At 50.1% G+C, this 22,459-nt stretch overlaps 1 long non-coding RNA gene across 1 annotated transcript; it reads right to left on the bottom strand.

The window, feature by feature from the left end:
• Positions 1-5,766: 5,766 nt before the first annotated feature.
• LOC144308307 (uncharacterized) lies at positions 5,767-21,311 on the bottom strand. Its single transcript, XR_013374811.1, has 2 exons — positions 20,892-21,311; positions 5,767-6,132 (listed from the first exon to the last, which is right to left on the bottom strand). It is a non-coding gene; the product is annotated as an uncharacterized LOC144308307 (long non-coding RNA).
• Between the last annotated feature and the right edge of the window lie 1,148 nt (positions 21,312-22,459).

Here is a 22,459-nt window from a genome sequence, read left to right as displayed (position 1 = left end):
AGAAAGAAAGAAAGAAAGAAAGAAAGAAAAAGATCAATGCACTTGGGTGGCTCAGTCAGTTAAGCATCTGCCTTCAGCTCATGTCATGATCCCAGGGTCCTGAGATCAAGCCCTGAGTCTGACTCCCTGCTCAGAGGGAAGTCTGCTTTTCCCTCTCCCTCTGCCCCTCTCTGCCCTGTTTGTGCTCTCTTTCTCAAATAAATAAATAAAACCTTTTTTTTAAAAATCAGTGTTTGGAGAAGGGAGGCTACTGAATGAAATATTTTCTCTGAGCTGTTTCTACAGCTGCCTTCTAGCCAGGTGATTGTCAGACAGCAGAGCAGAGGGAACAGCACCTTCTACCTTCTGTTTGAGTCTTCGAGAATCATGATGTCGGCTGAGACAATTCAGAGAGGAGTGCCTTGGCCAGGGGGAGAGAGCCAACACAAAGATAAGGAGAGAGATCTGCACTCCAGCCTCCCATGGTGGTTAAGGGTCCAAGGCCACACTCTTTTGACAAAAAGCTTACCTGCAAGCAAAGCTTAGATCATTGAAAGTCCCTCTTTAGTAATCATTTTTGGGTGCTCGCTCCTATAATGTATTTATTCCAAGGCCTTTTTTAAAAAAAGATTTATTTATTTATTCATGAGAGACACACAGAGAGTGGCAGAGACATAGGCAGAGGGAAAAGCAGGCTCCTCGCAGGGAGCCCGATGCAGGACTCCATCCCAGATCCTGGGATCAGGCCCTGAGCCGAAGGTAGACGCTCAACCGCTGAGCCACCCAGGTGCCCTTGTTCCAAGGTCTTAATAGCGACCTTACAATTGGAAATTTAAACCTTGACTGGATATTTGTATTAAGGAATTCTTAAGTTTTATTATTGATTTTTAGGTATTTATCACCTACACTGTCAATCACCTAAAGACTACTGTGGTTACATCATCTTTTAGAGACACTGAAAAAATGTGTGAGATGCCATGGTGCTTGGGATTGGCTTCAGAACAACCAAAAAGGCTGGGCACTCCCCTGTATGTTAACTCAAAGATGCGTACTACCTCAAACTGGCACTCGCCAAAGACCAAATAAAAAGTGAATGGTTAAACTGTGCCACATCCATACAAGGGAATACCACTCACCAGTGAAAAGAAATGAACTACTGGTAGATGAATCTCACCAACATAATACTGAGCATCAGAAGCCAGACTCAAGGGGTGCCTGGGTAACTCAGTGGGTTGAACATCCAAATCTTGATCTCAGTTCAGGTCTTGATCTCAGGGTTGTGGGTTCAAGCCCTGCATTGGGCTCCATGAAGCCTACTGAAAAATAAGTAAGTAAGTAAGTAAGTAAGTAAGTAAGTAAATAAGTAAATAAATAAATAAATAAATAAATAAATAAATAAGTTTTTTTAATAAAAATAAAAAATCAGAAGCCAGACTCAAGAGTCCATACTGTCCAACTCCATTTACATAAAGGTTGAAACCAGGCAAAACTCATCTGTGACATTAAAAGTCAGGAGAGTGGTCTTTCTGGAGGGAAGAAGAAGGAACAGAGGGAGGTTTGCAGGGGAGGAAAGCTGCTGGCCATATTCAGTTTCTTGGTTTTTGTGCTGGCTATACAGGTATGTCCAATGTATGAAAATGTATTCAGAGTTTACTTCTGATATGCATGCTTTTATGTATATATATTATACTTGGACTAAAAAATTAAAAATCATAGTCACACAAGAAATACATACAGATAGGGCAAGATTGGCCATGAGTTGATGGTTATTGGGGCTGGGTGAGGGGTACATAGGGGCTCATCATTACTGTTTAATCTAGTCCCAGGTATATTCAAAACTTTCCATAATAAAATAATCCTTTGAAGTGACGTTATTTTTTTTAAATACATATTTTCACCTATGGGGGTGGGAGAGGGTTGTGATTATTGTTTTTAGTTGGATGATAAGAAAAAATACATCCCAATTCAATGCCCTGTACTTCTTTCTGCTCCAGTAAGGGTAGATTTCCTAGTCATGCCAGCTTCCCTACTTAAAGACCTCAATCCTTCTCTCACCACCACCCCCCTCAGTTGCCCTCTGCATCCCCATGAAATGAGCCTATATATTCAGGGACAGTTGTTTTCACAAGAAGAAAGCTGTCCAGAGCTTCCATTAGCCACTATGCATTTTTATTGACTTATATCTGCCTTGTTCCAAAGATGTATTTAAGGTTTGCAAAGATGCATATGATAGAGCAGCATAAAATACATTACAAGTAAATAAGAACAAATGAAATAAAGGGAAAGCAAGTACAGGAAAGCAAGAGAGAGCCAAGAGTGAAATGACCACACAAAATACCCGCCATGAAACCCACTCCACCTGCTGGAAATGCAGCACAGGTTTGAGGCTGAGTTCCCCAGCCACCCCCATGAAAAAGGAAGCCAGATCACACTGGGATTTACAGGCCTGATGATAGTAAAACAAAGCCAACAGTCTGGAGAAGCACAACTATTCCTAACATACAGATCAAGAAGGCAGGTTTTTACCATGGGTTATCATATGATCAATATCCTCACCTTACACATGACCACAGAAGATGACTTTCTTAGTCACACGCACACTACGATAAGGCAATGAAGTGAATAATGCACACCCCTACACAACCATAGGGACTTTCTCATAACTCCCTTTGAAATAGACTTGATGAAGAACCTCTAGATGCCTTTCAAGCAAGTTTATTCTGTTGCCACCAAAAAAGGCCTTGACCCTTGGGTGACTCTCAGCAGGACAAACTTCGGAGTATCCCAGGAAAGATCCGGACCCGAGAGCCATACCCCAGGATTCCAAGGGACCCGGATTCCTTGGCACTGGAGGGCAAAGGTGTGTGCATTTTTCCAAGGAATGGGTCTGTAGCTTTCATTAGATTCTCAAAGGTGTCAATGAATCCAAAGAAAGTGAAGAACATGCAACTGGAAGATAGGAGGTAGCACAGGCTGGTCCACAACCACTGCTTCTCTCAGGCTCCTGGCACGGAGCTTCTTGGGTTGCCAGTGAGGGTTGGAAATACAGGTTTCCCACTGAATGGAATTGGGGGGCGAGCCTGGCATCCTCCCGGGAAACTGAGCTGATCAGAACCAGGTCCAAGAGCTAGAGGCCACCCCTACCCCTGGCAGAGACTCCCTGGGGGATCCCAGAGAGGCAGGGCAACTTCGAGATGAGGGAGTGATTCACATGCCACGCTGGTTCCGGGCCATCAAGCAGGGTTGCAATCATCTCTACCAGGAGAATTTTTTCTAATTTAAGACAATTATAAACTAAACACCTACCTAAATCTTTTTTTTTTTAAGTCATTAATCTTTGATCATATGGCTTCCTAATGAATCCTCCAAGTTCAACTGGTGCCAAATGTGCTCCAAGGTGACCCAGGTGATTAGCGCCCGAGGTTATAAGCCAAGCACCAGGTACAAGCTGGGGAATCCCTACCACAAATAGTGACTTTGGACCCGGGACAATTAAACTAGAGTTCTTTCTGCCAATAATTAGATGGAAGTTGTTTATGAAAACCAGTGCTGGAAGTCATTACTGATAATAAGAATAGCTAACTAAACATTTATTAAATTCCAAGCACTGTCTTTTCTCATGTGATCCCCGCAGTGGCACTCTGCTTGGGGGGCTGGCTTGTCATTCTCATTTACAGATGGTCAATCCCAGTTTTAAAGGGGTTGAGTAATCGGCACAAAGTCAAACCGTAAGCCAAGATTCGTCTGACTTATCTACCTTGGCCTTCAACCACTACGCTGCCACATTGGTCAAGATGAAACAGCTTACCCACAGGGGTATGGAATGGTTAAAAAGTTGAGTTCCAAAGGGTGAGATGGGCAAGGGGGAGGCGGGTAGGAAATGTACTGCCTAGACCTCTGAAAACTCAGAATTGGGAAGGGATGTGTACAATTGGCTCTCGCAAGTTGGCTCAAACCAATCCAGCCCACCTCCGCTAACAAATCTTATCCAATGTATGGCAGGGAAAGTAGGGAGACAGCATGGAGGTGAGGGAAGGATTCGAGGTGCCAGTTTGCTCTAATAAAAGCAGACTCCCTATTCTGATCCAACATTAGCCTGTTAATTGGCTTCCTTCCTACTTCACCCACAGGCTCTGCTGGCTTCTTTCTCAATGAAAAGAATCTGATCCGTGTGGACTGTAGCTCTGAATGAAGGAAGGAACACAGCCAGTGAAATTAGAGCTTCCCCACAGAAGGGAGACCATCTCCAAGGCTGTGCCTCTGTGGCCCTGGCAGATTAGGTTCCATCATTCACCATTTTGATCTCGAACATTCACAAGATGGCAACATGGCAGAAATGGAGGACTCCAGGTGACAAAGCCAATAAGGAGGAGGCCATTTGCTGACCAGTTCAAAGAATCTTGACCAGAAGGGACAATCTTCTGGGTCTTTTTTTGTGTGTGTGTGTGAATGGGGAGCTTTTATTTTATATTTAGTTGGAGAAAAGTCCTCAAGCCCAACCACTGTGAATTACTGAACCAAAAAAAGACAATTTTCAAAAAGAACCGCCCTTCAAGAAGGAGCATGAAAGGCACTGGGAGGGGCATCTGGCAGGCTTAGTCAGTGGAGCCTGTGACTCTTGATCTCAGGGCTGTGAGTTCGAGCCCCACATTGGATGTCGAGATCACTTTAAAAAGAAAAGAAAGGCACTGGGAAAAAGAGAAAAAAACTGACAATAAAAAATAGATCTTAATTTAAATCAGACCCTCGAATATAAAGAAAGGAGGAGGATTTATTTATATTTTATTGAGGTATAGTTGACACCCAGTGTTATGTTAATTTTAGGCTCTGGGCAGACTTATTTTTTAACTGGAAACACAAACCCTTTGTGGTTGGAAACACGAGTTCACAGGAGAGTGGACTGGACCTCTCTGGAGCTTCCCAGAGTGGCAGAGGAAAGGCGGCAGTTTTTTCTCTCTCTCTCTTTTTTTCTAATTGGCTTAAGCCAACGGCGGTGTGGGAACCCAAATGGGGGGGGTGCCATATATAAAAAGTTACAGGACAGTTCATCTACCTCAAGTGTCTTACAGCGCACACCTCTTGAATTTTAACGACCAGAGTTACGACTGGGCAATTAACCTCACGTGCAGTAGCCCTCCACCCAAGACAGCTTACAGACAAAAGGCAGAGATGGCTAGCCTCTCTGCTGTCAACAGTCAGGCCCCCACCCTCCTCCTTGTCCTCCTCCTCCTCCTCCTCAGCAGAAGTAAATGCCTTTTTTTTTTTCACACCAGGATCTCCAAAAAAAAAAAAAAAAAAAAGGAAGCACGCAGGCACAGGGAATCACTGTATAACCTCTTGCTTAAAAAAAAAAAAAAAAGGCAAAGCATCCTGTTTCATTCAAAGATACTGCCATTTTAAATGTTTAAAGGACAAGTGGTAAAAATCCCTTTAAAAATCCCAAAGGCCCAAAGCAGGTCTTAAGCTGTTTTAAGAGCGTTGGCTACTTCAAGACAATAATCAGCTACTCGATGCAAAAATCACTTTTCTCTCCAAGCTGGCACAACAGTGAGGAGTGTGTCACTGAGGGAAGTTAAGAGCATAGTTCCTAAGGAAATCCTTCTGCTGTCTGGACAGCGGCTTTCATGGGGGGTGAGCTTGCAACGTTTTGGAGAAGGGTAGCATTTTGCCAATGGTCCCTTACCCTACCCTCCCCCCACCCCTTCTGACCAAAGGAGAAAAAAGGGAGTGGAGACTGCAGCAAGCAGAGTGCAGCTGTTGCCCTTTAAAACAAGGGTGACAAGGGTATGAGATGGTCTCATTTTATTTAATTTTTTAAAGATTGTATTTATTTATTTATTTGAGAGAGCACATGAGCCCAGGGGGGAAGGGCAGAGGGAGGGGAGAAGCAGACTCCCCACTGAGCAGGGAGCCCGATGCCAATGATGCAGATGATGTCGATGATGCCGATGATGATGATGATGATGATGATGCTGGGCTTGATCCCAGGGCCCCAGGATCATAACCTGAGCGGAAGGCAGACACTTCACTGACTGAGCCACCCAGGCAGCCTCAAGATGGCCTCATTTTAAATATAGTGGCTCCTGTTGCCCAGGCTGTAGTGAAAGCAGTTGCAGAGACAGAAGGGACAGGACCATGTGTGATTCCAGTGCCCTAGAGGGAAAAAAAAAGATTTATTAAGTTAGGTAGTGACCCCAACCCCCTCAAGTCATGTTCCACAAGCTCTGAGTCCTTTTGCAAGGCCTTGCTTGATGCTGTCCCTCTCGGGGATGCACTACCAGAGACTGCTAGGTGGGGGTTACTTAAATCATTTATGTGATTGTTTTAATGAAAAGTTCACTGTCTATAGGAAAATCAATAGTGGCTACATCGTGTCCTCTTCTTGTCTAGGCGGGAGTTGCATCTGTGCTCTTGGACCCCTTGTCGCCCATGATGGGTGTCCAGCTGGCGGGGTTGGCACTCTTGTTGGAGGACAGACCTAAGGAAGAATAGGCAACCCCTTGAGGAGCAAGGCTTGCATTGCAAAATTCAACCTGTCGAACATTGGTCATATCACCACACAGAACAGGCTCCGAGGACATGCGGCCAGTGTGGTCACTTGGGGCCCCAGGCTCAGAAGGTTCTGGTGTTCAGGCTATCATGCTCTTGGCAGCCATCTTAAAAGTCCCAATAACTCTGTCTTTAGATTCGAGTTGTGTTAAGTGAAGTCTAACAGAACCAGAGCATGAGTTGAGGGCTTGGAGCCTCAGCTCACACACAGTCCGACCTCGTGCCCACCACCAGGCCACTGCTACTTGACACCCTCTGTGGGAGGGTCAGGGTGAGATGGGCGTTCCCAGGCTGAGAGCAACACAGGACATCCCGCAGGCCAACTAGGCCAGGGCAAGCCCTTCACCCACCGTCACCCAGGTGCCTAGTGTATCCTGGCAGGAAGGTGGAAATCCCTTTAGTATTCCCGTGGGAAGGGGACACTGGCTTCCCTTGCCTGCAACAAGGTCCCAGCACCTAGGTCTGGCTGGGAACCTGGCAGCTGGTATCCCTAGAGTGCAGAATCCTGAAGTGGGCCCCCTAGGCATTTCTGAGGGTCTACCCACACCCCAGGAGCATCCCTGTACCCAAGGCAACAGGATATTGAGTAGCAAACAACATGACTGCAGAAGAAAGAGGAAAGTTTTATATTTTAGGACCGTTTTTTACAAAAAAAAAAAAAAAAAAAAGGATTTTATTTTTAAGTAATCTCTATACCCAACATGGGGCTCGAACTCACAACCCCAAGATCAAGAGTCCTGTGCTCTTCCAACTGAACCAGCCAGGCGCCCCAATATTTTAGTACCTTTTTAATGAGACTTTTTTCTTGCTTTTTGAACAAAAAGTTCTGAGTTTTCATTTTGCCCTGCATCCCCCAAATTCTGTAGCTAGCCCCGTCACCATGTTTTACCCATAGTTTGACCCTGAGGGGTAATAAAGATTCTAGATTGCACCACCACCGACACCCCCCACCGTGACTTCTATCATTTGCATTGGGCCCTCTGGCCTGGGCAAGTGAGTCTTGCTCAACCAGAGCCCTGACCTTCCTTCCCCATCCAGAGCCAGGGCTGGGTGCCCCAAGCAGGGTACCTGCCCAACAGTAAGCTGCTAACAATCAACAAAGGTTCTCTGGGCCTGATAGCCTCGATCTGTATGAAGCATTTGCCCATTTCTGTGGTGTAAACGCTCTGACCATACATGATTTCAAGCCGCCAATGTGACTTCACTGAAGGCAAAACCCAAAGTAGATTCACACAATCTGCTCTATGTGCAGGTAGGAGCTGGCCCCAGCCCAAACACAGCAGAATCTTCAAGGCATTAAGCCAGGGCCCCAGGAAGCAGAGGGAGATAATAGAACAAAAGAACTTTCTCCTAGATGCAAGGTTTTCCATGTTGGCGGCAGGTTGGAATCACCCGGGGAAGCTTAAAAATGCATAAACCCAGACTACATCCCAGACCAATTACATCAGCATCCCTAGAGGTAGACCAGAAAGCATATTCTTAAATCTCCAGGTGATTCCAGCATGCAGCTAAGGTTATAAACCGGGTGGACCAGTGGTTCTCAAACCTCAGGGGTCAGCACAATCTCCCAGAAGGTTTGTTTAAAACAGGCATTCCGGGGACCCATCCCAGGAGCTTCTGACTCTGAGGTCTGGGGCAGGGCCCAGGAATTGGCATTTCTAACAGGTTCCCTGCTGCTGGTCCAGGAACCACACTTTGAGATCCACAGTGTTAGAAAAAAACCTGCCTGACATGAACCACCTGGGGTTCACCATGATTAGGAGGGTGCTCGGTGCAAAGCTGTGACTTAATTGGAGGCCCCAGAGATGGGGTTTACAGAAAATCTCCCTCCCGTGAAGAAGCTATTTTGTTAAGACCGAGAGACAGGAGCCTGGTAGTAAAAGGCGACTGAGCTGTGACATGCCACCTGCTTAATTAAAAATGCATAAGAGGAGACGGAGGCCAGGTTGATCAGCCCTAGGTGGTCACTTGAGGGATTTGCTGGCCAGCAGGGTTGCCTGAGGAGGGAGCAGAGAGCAGGAGCCTCTCTCTCCTCTGGAGACTGGAGACAGCAGGTCACTTGGGCTCAATCTAATCTACCCCAAGAGCACATCAGCAGCCCACCCCTGGCTTCTGAACTCCCTTGGTAAGTTCTTTCCTGTGTTTATCTATCTTCTGATTCCCCCTCATCCACTTCTGTACCGCAACCCCTTCCTCAGACTAAACTAGGGAGCCACGCTTGGCAAACACACCCTGGTTGTCAATAACAGTAATGTCAACCCTTTTAAAAACTTTGGTACTGCAAAAAAAAACTTTTTTAAATAAATAAAACTTTAGTACTGAAATTCTTGCTGCCTTGTGTCTGGAAAACTGTTGGGTGGGAAGACAAGTGTGGGGAAACCTCTGTTCACAGGGCAGCTGTCCCACCTACTACACTACCTAAGCCCAATTCTTATAGAATACATCTCTCAGAAAGTAAATTGGAGCTAAAAGTAAGCACACGCAAATATTCCGAGCCAGGAATTCCACTCCTAGAAATACCCAGGAGAAATGAGTTCGTATGCCCACACAAAGACACACATACGAACATTTGTGGCAACTTTATTCAAAAGAGCCCCAAACTGGAAACAACCTAAATTGCTATCCACAGGAGAATGGATAAGTAAGTTGTGGTGTATTTTCACAATGGAATCCTACCTAGCAGTGGGAAAAAATAGAGCTACCGATCCATGCCACAACACAGACAGACCTCACAGACGTTCAGAAGGCAAAAAGCCAGGCGTGGAAGAGTACCTCCGTTCTGGTTCAATGCACGTAAAGTTTCAGAACAGGTAAAACTCATCGATGGTGATAGAACTCAGGATAGAAGTTAAAGATGTAGGGCAGTGTTGACTGAGAATGGGCAAACAGGAACCTTCCGAAATGCTGGGAATGTTTTATATCTTGATCTGGGTGATGATTACACCTATCTATGCATATGTAAAAAATATATTGAGTTGCACACTTAAGGTTAGCGTGCTTTGTGATATAGAGGTTAAGCTTTGAGTTTATACACACACACACACACACACACACACACATACATATATATATTAGGCCTTTTAGCCTCAGGCAATAATTTCTGATACCTGGGAACTGAGGTTTGGGAAAAAAAAATGACAAATAAGCAAAAGTTTTTTTTTTTTGAATCTTCTTCTCAAATTGGCCAAGATAAAGAAATGGTTCTGGCCAACCCAAGACCCTGAGGGCACACTGAGATCTGACCACTACCACTAGCACGCATCAAATGCAGACCCTGGGCCAAGACACAGCCAACATCATACAAGTGTTCTCACCTCAGAACAGCCCTAAAACGTGGGGACAATTATTATCCCTGTTTCATGGACAAAGAAACTGAAAATCAGAGAACTTAAGTAACAACTGAGAAGGGACCCTAGCCCTGCTGTCAGCAAGGCCAAGCACTGACCCTCCCATCAAACTGAGTCCACAGCAGGAGATGTCTTGTGTGTCTCATGGAGAGCAGTCCCTAAGACGGGCTCCTAATCTTTTTGGTGCCATGGACGCCTTTGGCATCCATAGGCTGATGAAGCCTATGGACCCGTTCTCAGAATAACGCTTTAAATGCATATAATGAGGGGTACTTGGGTGGCTCAGTTGGTTAAACGATCAGGTCACATTCTCAGGGTTGTGAGATTGAGCCCTGCGTCAGGCTCCATGCTGAGTGTGGAGCCTGCTTAAGATTATCTCTCTCCCTCTCCCTCTGCCCCTCCCTGCTTATAAATAAATAAATAAATAAATAAATAAATAAATAAATAAATAAATAAATAAAGCATATAATGAAATACCACAGAATTGCAAAGCAAACCAATTATATTGAAATAAACATCAAAATGTTTGGCGACGTAGTCATATGGGTGCTCATTTAATGCATTCAATAACAAGGTAAGCTCACTGCAATTATTTCAAACTAATGATGACTGTAAATGATATTGGGAACTATCTGCAATCATTGCAATGTGACATGAAGATCTCGGTGATTTCTGTTGGCGACAAAGTTACGGCCATTGCCAGTATCCCTGTGGTTTCTTGCTCACATCCATTAAAGGAAATAATAGTTAGAAGTTACTGGAAAGAAAGAAGCCATTTTTTTCCCCATCCAAGTTCACGGACTCCCTGGCGTCTATCAGTTTAATAATCCTGCCTTCCAGGAAGAAGCCAGAGGTCCCAACAGGAGAGGGGGCAGCTGTATCAGGACCTCACCAGGTGGCCTTCCAGAGCTCACCCCCCCCTCCCCGGCCCTGGTGCACTCGTCTGTAGAAGAAAGGAGGTCATTCCTAGGTACCCTTCACAGTCTCTGGCTGCATGTTGGCCCCCAGAAGTTCTATGACCGCCTCCTGGGCTGTCTTCAACCAAGCAACTCCTGTTTCATGCAGGCCTACCCTGTACTAGGAGCCTGGAAACACCTGAGGAGCCCCTGTGCTTCCCAAATGCAACTGGGCCCCTCCCTTCCCAAACCTGGAGGGCCAGCGACAGGTCTCAAATGCATGACTTCCTTCCTGACCGGCTCCCCTTCAGAGAACTCTTATTGCTGCCTGCCTGGCATTCAAATGATCTACAGGCAGCTCTGTCCTCCTCCAGCCCAGCCGACCTGGGAAGACCAGGAATGTCTTCCTCCCCTCTCACCCTCTCAACCCCTTTCATTCCAAAGCAGGGCGGGGCGGGGGCGGGGGGGGGGGGGGGGCTTGCTGTCGGAAAGTCTTTGTTGCGTTGAGCCGAGTCTATAAGTCTATAACCCGGGTTCCAGTCCAGGCAGCAGGCAGTAAATACCAGGGAAGATAAATAACAATGCAAGGTCAGATCAGGCGCAGGAAAGAGTGATTAATTACCAAACACCCACTTTCAAAACCAAGATGCTGCGTGTGCATGGGTGAGAAAGAGAGAGACAGAGTCAGAGAGACAGAGAGACAGAGACAGCAACAGAGAAACCACAAGCAGATGAGCAAGTGCTCAGTGAGATCGGACCCCGAGTCCAGAGGCTTTTTGCAAATGAAAGAGCTGGAGGTTGAGTCTGGAAAGCTGGCAAGATGTGAACAGGCCAAGGGGAGGGAGTCCAATGCAAAGGTCAGTAGGTCAAGTTCCAAGGACACATGTGTCCAACTCTTCCACCGGTTCCACTGCCAGCCTCAGATGAGCCTCAGATGCGCTTGCACAGCAGGATCACCTGGGGGCTTTTTTAAAGGCAGCTGCCTGGGTCCCTTCCTCAGAGACTAGGAGTTAATTTGAGTGAGGTGAGGCCCAGGCAGGGGCATTTCTTTTTTTAAGGCTCCCCCATGACTGGAGAGCAGGGCCAGGTCTGTGGACCAGGCTGGCAGTGAGGCAACTTTCCTCCTCCACCCACTTCTGAGGCAAGAAGGCTCTCTGAAAGAAGAAACTTGCAGGGCAGCGGGGAGGGCTCTGGGAGATGGGAAGCACGTTCTAGGAACTCCCTGAGGTCTCACCGCCCATCCTGCTTTCACTAGTATTGGCCAGGGTTAGACACCTGCTGCTGTGTCTTTTTCCCTTTCACTCAATGAAAGCCCGGCAGAACCACCTGTGAGGGCCAGAGCACCTAGCCTAGGGCCTGCGGTGGATATAAAAGGGTCCACTTACTTCTAGCCTTACCTGCCAGGGTGCAGAAGCAAAATCGCCTCAGCAGCAATAGCAAAATGCTGTTGTCATCACCGCCCCCCCAACCCCCCCGCAGCTGGGTGCTAGCCAAAGTTCCCCCGGTTATTTCCTGAAACCCCGAGAAGGCCTCTGCTCTGCTCTGCTCTGCTCTGCTCTGCTCTGCTCTGCTCAGGGGCCCTCCAGCCCTGGCGGGGAGGGAGGTGGCCTTCCTGACACCACTGTTCACAGGACTTCCTGGGCAGCCAGGGCAAGACAGGGCTTTGGGCAGAGGCAGAACAGGCGCAGGAGGGGACGGGGTCAGGGACCAGGGCGTAGGGAGAGAACCCTTCTTCTTCCCCCCTCCTCTCTCACCCTGCTTTATTACCCAGGCCTGAGCCCCGCATTTGCCCCCAGTCCCACACATCCATGTATCCGACAAACACGGGCAGCCCACCATGTGCCAGGCACTGAACTAGAAGCTAAAAATACCATGAGAAACAACACAGATATTTTTTTAAATCTCTGCCCTCGCAGAGGCTGTCATTCTATCTAGTAAGAAAGGCCAGAAATAAGATAACCAAGTCAACTATATGGTGGGTCCCAGGGTAGCAGTGCCATGGGGTACAAGAAACAGGGAGGGAGGAATAGGGTCTGCATGGGGCCTTTGTGGAGAGGAAACTCTCACTCTGAAGCTGACGTCTGCATAAAGACCTGAAGGGAGGGAGAGGTCAGCTTGTATTAACTGGGGTGGGGAGAGCATTCCGGGCAGAGGGGAAAGGAAGTGCAAGGGCCCTGAGGCCAGAGCAGACCTGGCTGGGCCTACCGCTCTGGGATGTGTGGTGGGAGCAGAGGAATCAAAGAAGAGTGAGAGGAGGGGGGTCAAGCAGGTTGACACCACTAAGGGACAATAGAGTTGCCATTAGTGTTGCTTTCACTCTGAGTGAGCTGGGAAACTTTGGACAGCTTTGAGCAGCAGAGTGATGTGACCTGACAGGGGCATGCTGGCTTTGTCACTGAAACTTGACTGCAGGGGGCAGGGGTGACACAGCAAGGAGTCACAGCAGAGAATCAGGGCGGGGCCCAGCCTGTTGGCAGCCACCCATGAAAACAGTCTGGGGGTGTTTTGACGGGAAGGCCAAAAAGGTTTACTAAGCAAGCAGACGCGGAGCAGGAAAAGAAAGAGGAGACAGGGGACTCCCAGGGTTTGGGAGGAAGGGGTAGCTGCTTACTGAGATGACAGGTGGGGGGATGAGAAGAGGAGGCACTGGTGAGCGGGGCATATCAGGCGACATTTGAGGAGCCTTTCTGATACCTTGCTGGTGATGCCAAGTAAGTTGAGCCAGGCAGTTGACTGGGCTTCCACACCCTGTTTCTGAGCATCAGACCCTAAAAGTCTCCCCTCATCCTGGGTCGGGGCAGAGGCAGCCCACAGCCCTCCATCACCCCTCCAGAGCTTCTGGAAAAACAAAGCCCCCGGGGCCCCTCAGCTCCCAGAAATGCCAGAGACCTTGCCACCTCAGGTCAGCCAACCCAGGGAAAGTCCACTCAGAGTGAAACCACTTCAAATAGAGATGAACGTTCCGGAGTAAATAGTGAGAAAAAAATTTTTGAACTGGCACTTGATCTCGAAAATGACCCTCGAATCATAAAAGTAAGTTGTTTTATCTGGAACAACACGGAGCTTCCAAACGCAACTGTGCACCAATTCTCAGCAGCAACAAAGTGCTAACAAGTTTGGTTGGAAGTTCAAAGCTTCCCCCTCCCCCCGCCCCTCCCCCCCACCAAAACCGTCTAGAGGCCCAACGGCCTCCTATTCACCCTTGACTTCCACACACCATCTTCAAGAGGGTCATTTTAGCAAAAAGATTCAAGGCCTTCATCAGTTATCCCAAGGGTCCCTCCTGACTCTTTGTTCTTCAAAGGGCCCTGTTTTAGAAACTCCCATCATGCCTCCTGCTCAGGGGCCGCCTCTCAGGCAGGAGACCGCGGCTAACTCGGCCAGGCCCTCGTCAGTTCCGCAGACGTGAGGAAATCCGGCAGCTCCCAGCTTCACTCTGCAGTTGCCCTGCCCTGTGCCCGTCTTGAGGTCCGGAGGCAGGGAGGCCGCGCAGCTCGTCAGCCAACGAGCCATGTCCGGGTAGGGACAAACTTCATGTGGTCAGTTCATCCCTGAATATTTCTCCAACGTGACAACTTCTGCTTTTCTACACAACCACAGAGCTGCAGCCACCCAGGCAGCAAACTTTTGGAGCATGAAGAGCCCTCCTCGTATGTGGCCAAGGGCATTCTAGAATACCTGAATCTGTCCCACCACCACCAGCCCACCCCACCCCAGCCCCGCCGCCGGCCGCTCTGCTAGGGCCGCTGTCATCGAAGATGCCAGAAAGTTCCCCCATCCTGCAGTTCTGCAACCCCGGAGTCTTTCTAAATGGAGGGCTTGCATTTTCTCCTTTGTTTGGCTGCGTTTTTTCTTCACGGGCCCAGCTCCAGAGGCAGGGTATTACCCCCGCAGAGCTCTGCCCCCACAAAGCTACATTTATGTAATCATTCCAAAACTCACAACCCCTGAAAACTTTGAGGAATGTTATTAGGCCCTGTAGGCCAGAGGGGCCGTTTCCAGGGTAACAGCAGCTCCACACTAAGGAAGCAAGGCTTTTCCTGTCCTGCAGGCCTCTCGGAGTCCAGGCCGCTGCAGGGAAACACATGCCCGGAGCCTGAGGGACACCCCGGGGCCCTTATCCGAGGGGCCTAGCGCCCACGACAAGGACACACCGCCCGCCTCAGATAGCCCATCCTGTGGTCTGGTAATAAACCCCCCGCCCCCCCGTATTCATCCGTCCCCACGTCCCAGTTTGTGGTCTGGAAAAACCGGCGTAAATGTGAGACAGCCTCCCGCACAGAGTTGGTTTTGCCACGGTGTAGCTTGAGGCCAGCCTAGCTTCTGTTGGGAGCAAGGTGGACGTGAAAACCCCATCTCTACGGGAAAGAATGCCCCTTCCAGCTGCTCGGGGCAACTCCAGGCCCAGAGAGTTTGACTGTGCCCCTTTGACCTTGGCCTAAAGATAAAACGCCAAGGTCCTTGGCACCTGAACAAGATCCATGTCCTCCATCTCATAGGGAGGGTTGGAAATGAGGAGGGTGGCCCTTGGGGGAGCAGTGTGGAATCACTGTCCATGTGAGGCCTTCTCCCCTGTTTGTTGGCTTCCTATGTTGCCTGATAGGCCCAGCTCTGGCAGGACTGCCAAAGGGGAGCTGCGTTCAGCCGGGTAAGAGACACCCCAGCACCCCACCCCCACCAGAGGATTCACGGCATCTCTCTCAAGTCCAAGAAATGGGCTGCAGAGCTGATGCAGCCAAGGCCGGTCATGGCCGCTGGGTCACTCAACCCCTTCCTCCTTCCCTTTCTCTGTGCACCCCACGCCCCATGGCCCCGGCAACAACAAGCTTGGCCTTGGCCTTGAGTTTACTTACAAGTTTCTTACACAGGAAAATTCTGAGCTCTGGCTGGAAAAACAGATGTTTCTGCCAATGACACTGAACTTCCCCTGACTCACGTGGGGTCAGACCTTCTGAAAACTCCCGGACGGAGAAGGGATGAAGAACTCAGGGAGCCCTTGGGATCTGTGGGCCTTTCCCTTGAGAATGAGAGAGCTCAAAGGAGAGAGAAAATTAACACATGGGACAAAGTAAGGGGCAAGGGCAAAGCTGAGTGGCACTATTAAAATTCAATAGCAATCCACAGAAGGAAGCTTTCAGGGTAGGCCAACTTGAAGCTCGGGGGACAGTTAGAGGGAATCTTGGCTAAAGTAGAAGATTTCCACAGAAGGAGACGATGGCCAGGTTAGGGGGGTGGGAGCGGGCAGCAGAGTCAAAGCCCAGAGGCGGGAATGCCCCGGTCTGTGCAGGCAGAGAGAAAAATCCATAGAAAAATGAGGTCTGTTTACTTCATTTAGAGGACTTTCTAATACAGATGGTTACCTACTATGGGATACTACTGTGGGCCAGGCACCATGTTGGGATCTGCAGGGGGTCTAAGGCTGGTTCAGCAGGACCAGGATAGACCAAACCAGGACAAAGGACCAGAACAAACAAAGCAGCATTGTCCTGTAAGGTGGGCTTCCCCCAGAAGCTGTCGCTGGGACAAGGATGTAAGTGTAGGTGGTTTATCTGGGAGGGGGCAGGGAAGGGAAGGCAGCCACTAAGCAGCTGACCGCTGTGGGCTAATGAGACTCAGTCCAGCTGGGGAACTTCTGAGAGCCTGCACAGAACAATAATTCCAGAATGTTCTACCATAGGGTGAGGGAGCCAGGGTGTTCATCCACCAGCTTCCAGCAGTCATCAGTTGAGGGCTGCTCCCAGGGAGAATTAGTCCCCTGGCACTTCTAGCCTGTTGGGTGGCCAGAGACAGCCCCCGGGCATGGGGACGCAGGTGTTGGCAGCTGCATGCACAGAAACAAGGAATACAAGGGGGTGTGGGTGAGGCATTAGTAGCATCTGCTGCCCATGTGGTTGAAGGGGACGGGGAGGAGAGGACGTGGACTTGTGGCCTTAGTAAAGACACCAGGACTGAGATGGCCACCCAAAAGAAGCCTTGAAAGATCCTCGGTGCCGAGCAAGGGGGGGTGGGGAAGTGGTGCATTATCTCCTGTAGAAGCAACATGAACAAAGGCAATGAAACAAGGGACATGTCTAAGGGCGACCTAAAGGTGCAGCTTAGCCGAGAAGATCAGAAGGGGCCCCGGGTCACCTCACAGAGGATGCAAGCCCTCGATGCCAGGCCACAGCTTCCTTCCTCATCTCCTGAGCCATGGGCAGCCACTGAAGGCGTTTGAGCAAGGGTGGCGTGGAGTGGTGGTTGAGGGACATAAAACCTGCCAAATAGCAAGGGCAAAACTCAGAGTTGGGGAGACTAGGTAAAAAGTCCCCATGCGAACCCTTTATTGGCCTTGGCGGTGATCACATGGCCAGGGAGGGAGATGAAGGGGGCTCCCCGGGGCTCAGGTCCCCAGAGCAAGGCCTTGTAAAGAACCACATGGGAGTTGCTAACAGGGGCACCCAGCCCCTCGGCTGCCAGTCCTGATCGTTCCTTCCGGCAGAGACGTAGGCCCGCTCATTTCTCTCCTATTTTCTTTCTTCCAAAAAAAACGCTTTTGGCCTCTGCTTTCCGAAAGCTTTGCTCAGTGAGTTTAAACAGCATCTCACAGCATGGCCAAGCAATAACAAATGGCGCCTGGTGGCTCGCCTGCTGGTGGCTTAAAAAACAATTGATGACTTTTAATCAGCTGAATGAGCATGGGACAAATGACAGCATGGCCTGAATGGGGCCCAGACGTCATCGGCTGACATCAGTGGGGAGGAAGGAGGTGCCCTTCTGGCGAGCCTAGGGACAAACAGAAGCAGTCCCTGGGCCGCTCAGGGCTCCAGGAGGCAGCCCAGCCCACACCCCAAAGCTGCAGTCTTCTTCCACATCTCTTGGGGAGACCAGGAGAACCAGCTGCAGGAGCAGCCAGGGGAAGCTTCCAGAAATTACAGCTGCCCCTGGTCACCTGGCCAAGTCAATTTTGCTCCACACCTCAGCTGTCCCCTCTGGCAAATGGGGGCAATGAAGACAAGCTCGCTTCCTCGGTTAGGTTGCCGCACGCGTGGGATAACTTTAGGAGAGGCTGAATCGCTCAAGAACTCGAGCGAAGGGTCCCTTTGTCTATGTATCCTGCCCCCAGCACGACCACCACCACTGCCGGCCCCCTGCCCTCTGCCACACACACACCAAATGGATACTCGTCAAGCATTTCTGATGGAGAAGCGCACATTAGAGCCAATGAAGCAAAAATGGCTTGAAAATGAAGCCATCTACCCAGTGCTTCCTATGGGGCCGGGCCCTGTGCTAAGCGTCTATGTGCATTACCTCAAGAGCCCCATCTTACAGACTCCACGGGGTTAAGGACTGACTCTGCCCTTAGTTCTGCTACCACAACAGTGTGAGGGATCTGATCCCATGCCTACCTGGTGGCACAGCTCTGCTTTTCCTCACTTGTCCAGCTCAAACTGGGCACAGCAGCAACGTCAAGAAGTTAGGAGGCTGGGAGGGGGACATGTGGCCCAGTGCAGGAACCTATAAATTCTATTAAAGAAGTGCCAAAAGTCTGGGGCATCTGGGTGGCTCAGACTGTTAAGTGTCTGCCTTTGGCTCAGGTCACGGTCTCAGGGTCCGGGAATAGAGCCCCGCATTGGGCTTCCCGCTGAGTGGGAACCCTGCTTCTCCCTCTCCCTCTGCCCCTCCCCCCTGCTCGGGCTCTCTCTTTCTCTCGCTCTCGCTCTGCTCTCTCTCAAAAAAATAAATAAAATCTTAAAAAGAGAGAGAGAGAGAGAGAGAGAGCCAGAAGTCTGACCAGGCAGAGCTAAAAGTACCACTCCTAGGCCATGCCTCGGTCAGAACCACAGCAACATGAGACCTTTACGCCCTGAATCCTCGCTGATCATCACAAATGATGGACCAAGAATCTGCTTTCCAGGATTCTTCTTTGGCTTCAGACTATCTGGACTGCAGACTTTCCCAATACCTTCGGTGTCCACTGGGCCCCTTCTCAGTTTTCCTTACACTGGATGTAGCCACCTTCTCTCTCCTCTGAACTTCCTGGTAGGAAGTGGCCCCTCTCTGCTCCCAGCCTATCACTGGGTCCATATCACAGACCTGGTTCCCAGGCACAGGAGGAAATGCAGACTCTTCAGCGTCCCCGCAGGTAACACCTGCCTGCCTGCCCATCCCCCATGTGATCAGCTCCCTGATTCTCTCCCTGACAAGGACCGCCCCTCCCTCCCTCCCTGGCGTCTGTTGGGTTGCCTGGGACATGGGCCCCGAGATAGAGACCAGTGTACAGCAGCTTGACTGGAGGGAACAGCTCCTGCGAGGAGGTGAGGGCAGCAGGACGGAGCAGAGAAGTTGAACTACCATGCAGCTGCAACAGAAGCTCAACCAACTCCATGGAAAGTTCTGGAGCTAGGATGGCCTTTCAAAGATGTCCCAGATTGAGGCAAGAGGGTAAACCCTTGCATCTGCCCCCCAACAGACCAGCCATTGAATACAAGTTGGCCCCCAGGGAGGGGGGTGTTACCCTGAGTAAGGCAGCTCAGCACCCATGAGCTAAGGGCAACCCTTGAGTGGGCAGCCATCCCCCGCTCCTAAAGGGGGGGATCTGGGTGGCACACTACAGCACCCACTACCCCCTCCAACAAAACTCCTGCTCACGCTTCAATTGGCAGCCCCAGCCTGATCCATCCTTGCCAGACTCCTAACCACTACCAGAGCACCTGGGACTCCCACTCTTCAGTACTAATGGCTCTGCTTCAGAAATGTCAGATAACACCTAATCCTCCATCTCCAGACGGTGCGAAGCAGGGATCACCTCTACCCCCTGAGTCCAGAGCACTGTTCCTGGCACACAGAAGTCCCTCCCTAAGTGCTGAGTAGATGGATGTTGCACGAGAGGTGCCGGCAGGCCCATGGGAATGTTCCAGCTTCCACGATTTCCACTCTGTCAGTGCCTCAAAGTGTCTACGTGGCTTATGCCGATGACAGGCAGGCACAGAGAAAGCTTGCTTCTACAGCCAACCTGGCAACCTCTCTTGGGCCCAGGCCAAGAAAGTCCTGTCCTTGTTCCCTTCCCTGTCCAGTGTTCCGCTGCAAGTCCAGTTCCTAGCTAAGAGGGCCAAGTGCATTTAGAGACCTCCGTGCCAGGGAAAGCCCAACGCCACTGCCAACAGCGCTATGTCGCCGTTCTTCTGAAGGAAATTACTATTGATCCCACAGCTCTCCTCCCCATGCTGTTTGCCGGGGACAGCCAAGGATTCCCGTGCCAGCTGGGCTCCCACACGGCTCGACTGTTCCTGCACCAGATGGCCAGACCAACACCCTCTGGCTGCCGCACGCCCCCGGGAGACTAGGCTCTGACGTCTATCCGCCTGGCTTTTTATGCGCGGAGGACAGCGGGGTCAGAGATTACAGGGCCAACCACATTACAATAAAAATCTCTGCGCAACGAAAAGATTTCCAAATCCCAGTCGTTATCAACGTAACCAACGAGGCAGGAACGCTTCTTCTGTAGCCTTGGCTTTCACTGCTCATCCAACAGATAGCGGCTGCACGCCTGCGCGGCCAGGGGGATACAGTGGCAAAACGAGACAGTCCCTACCCTCAGGGAAGTTCTAGTCTAGTGGGGTGTGGGTAGGGCCACTGAGTCATCGGTTGTTGAAGCGCAGGACAGTTTGGACAACGCAAAGGGATGCGATTGCGAGCTAAACCAGGGCAATGGGCATACACCAGGACTTGTCCCGGGCAAACGGGGACACTTGGTCATCCGAGATACAGATACAACACGACCAAAATGGGGGAGTTCCCATAATGGGGGGTGAGGCAGTGTTAGGTCGTGCCACAAGGTGGCGCAATTGAAATACTCGTAACCTTTCTTTGTTTTTGTTTTCTATCTTGATGAAAACTAATTTTTCTTTCCGTTGCCACAGAGCAAATAGAACCCTTCCATGGCGCGCTGGAGCCAGATAGAGCTGGTTTTGTGAGAGCCCGTCACTAAGCGTTCACTGAGTTTAGCCAGCCAATTGTTAAAGACACCCATTAATACAAATTAAATTAAAATAATGTCAACTTCATTTAAATTTAAATAATTAAAAACATAAAATTGAATCAACCACATTAAAAACAAAGGTAATAAATACTCAAAACTCACGCTTTCCTAATGACTTCGCTACAGTTCACGATTGCCTCCGTTTCTGAGGTTACTGTCGTATCCGCGTGGGAGAAATGCTATTTAATTGTGTGCTACTGCACACCTCTTCCCAGCTCCACGGTCGGAGCCGTTGCATGAGACTGGCCTTGGTGAGTATTTACATCATGGAAATCAGCAGATGCTACAAATCAGGGCTTTGGGGAAGGGGGGGGCGGTTGGGACAGCCAGTTGCTAAGCATTTACCAGCACACTGCTGAAACCGGCACTTCAGCTTCATAATTTATGTGGCCAATTTTCATGTACTTTGGGCAGTTCTATCGCATTCCCCCAAATTACAATGTCCTCCCACCTCAAAAAAACAAACAAAGTTGGGGAAAGGAGGGGGTCCTGTTCCTCCCAAGAGCTCATCTGGACTCTTGGGAAGGGGGAGCCCCGTAAAGATCATCCAGTTCAGTGCTAAATGCAAGGGCAGTGGGGGGCGGGGTCCACAGTCAGGCTCTGGGTTGCTGTGGAAAGCTAACCCCCACGTAATCGGCACCTAACATTTGCATGTTCGAGCTGACCCGGCGGGGAACTCAAGATGTCTTGCCTGTGATTGGTGAGATGACTTGGGGACTGCCCAGGGCACCACCACTCCTGCGGTCTGTGTGAGTCAGAGCCTCAGCAGGAACGGATGGCACGCTCAACAAGAGGGTTAATTGGAAAGAGTTTAGCAAAGGGACTATTTACAGAGGTGTGGGCAGACTGCAGAAACCACAAGGGATCGGGAAGTGCCCTAGGACGAGCGACAGTGGCAAGCTGCTCCCAGGCCCTGGGTTGAAGGAGCAAGAGTGGGGGGGCTCTTAGCAGAACAGATGAGCACACGCTGCCCCCACCAAACTGCAGCCCAGCCGGGCGGTGGGGGGGGGGGGTAAATTCCCCCAGTTCTTGACTCCCCCTGCCAGCCAGATTGCCGGTTGCCACATCTCATTGCCCAGACCCAAGCGGAAGCCAGTAGCCAAGGCCACCTGAGTGATCGAGTCCCCGAGTCCCCGAGGGCCAGCCTCCTGGGATCCACAAGAAGCAGATCTGGGGGAGGAGGGCAAACAGATCTGCCCACCACATACGGTACTGTCCTCCCCAGTCTGCAGGTCCCAAAAGCACATGCCAAGGACTCTCACCTGCGTGAGGCCTGGCCCAGCAGAAGAAACTGCAGGCTGGCTGTGGGCCTGGAGGCAGACAGGCCGTGGCCTGGCAGAGCCATACCAAAGAGCCAGAGAGGAGCCATCCAAAACCATCCTGCTGACCCACGCTTCACATATAGGGGTGTCTTAACTACACAGATGCCCATAAGTAAGCCTCTGCACAGGTGTAGATCTTACCTTCGTGCTGATAAAGCTTATGGGCCAAGACCCTTCACTGGCGCAGACCTTTTCCAAGGCCCTGTTAGGGTCCTGGCAGTTATAATTTGGATCTCTGGACTGATTTTCTTAAAAGAAGCCCCCAAAACTCATACATACATTTTGGGCCCCCCCAAAACTGGGATCTGACCCTGCCAGTGTGACAAGAAAGGGACTGGGCTGGTTACT

The sequence above is a fragment of the Canis aureus genome, chromosome X (genome assembly GCF_053574225.1).
Source record: "Canis aureus isolate CA01 chromosome X, VMU_Caureus_v.1.0, whole genome shotgun sequence".
Taxonomy (NCBI): domain Eukaryota; kingdom Metazoa; phylum Chordata; class Mammalia; order Carnivora; family Canidae; genus Canis; species Canis aureus.
Note: the sequence above shows the minus strand (reverse complement) of the source record. Positions and strands in the feature narration are given on the sequence as shown.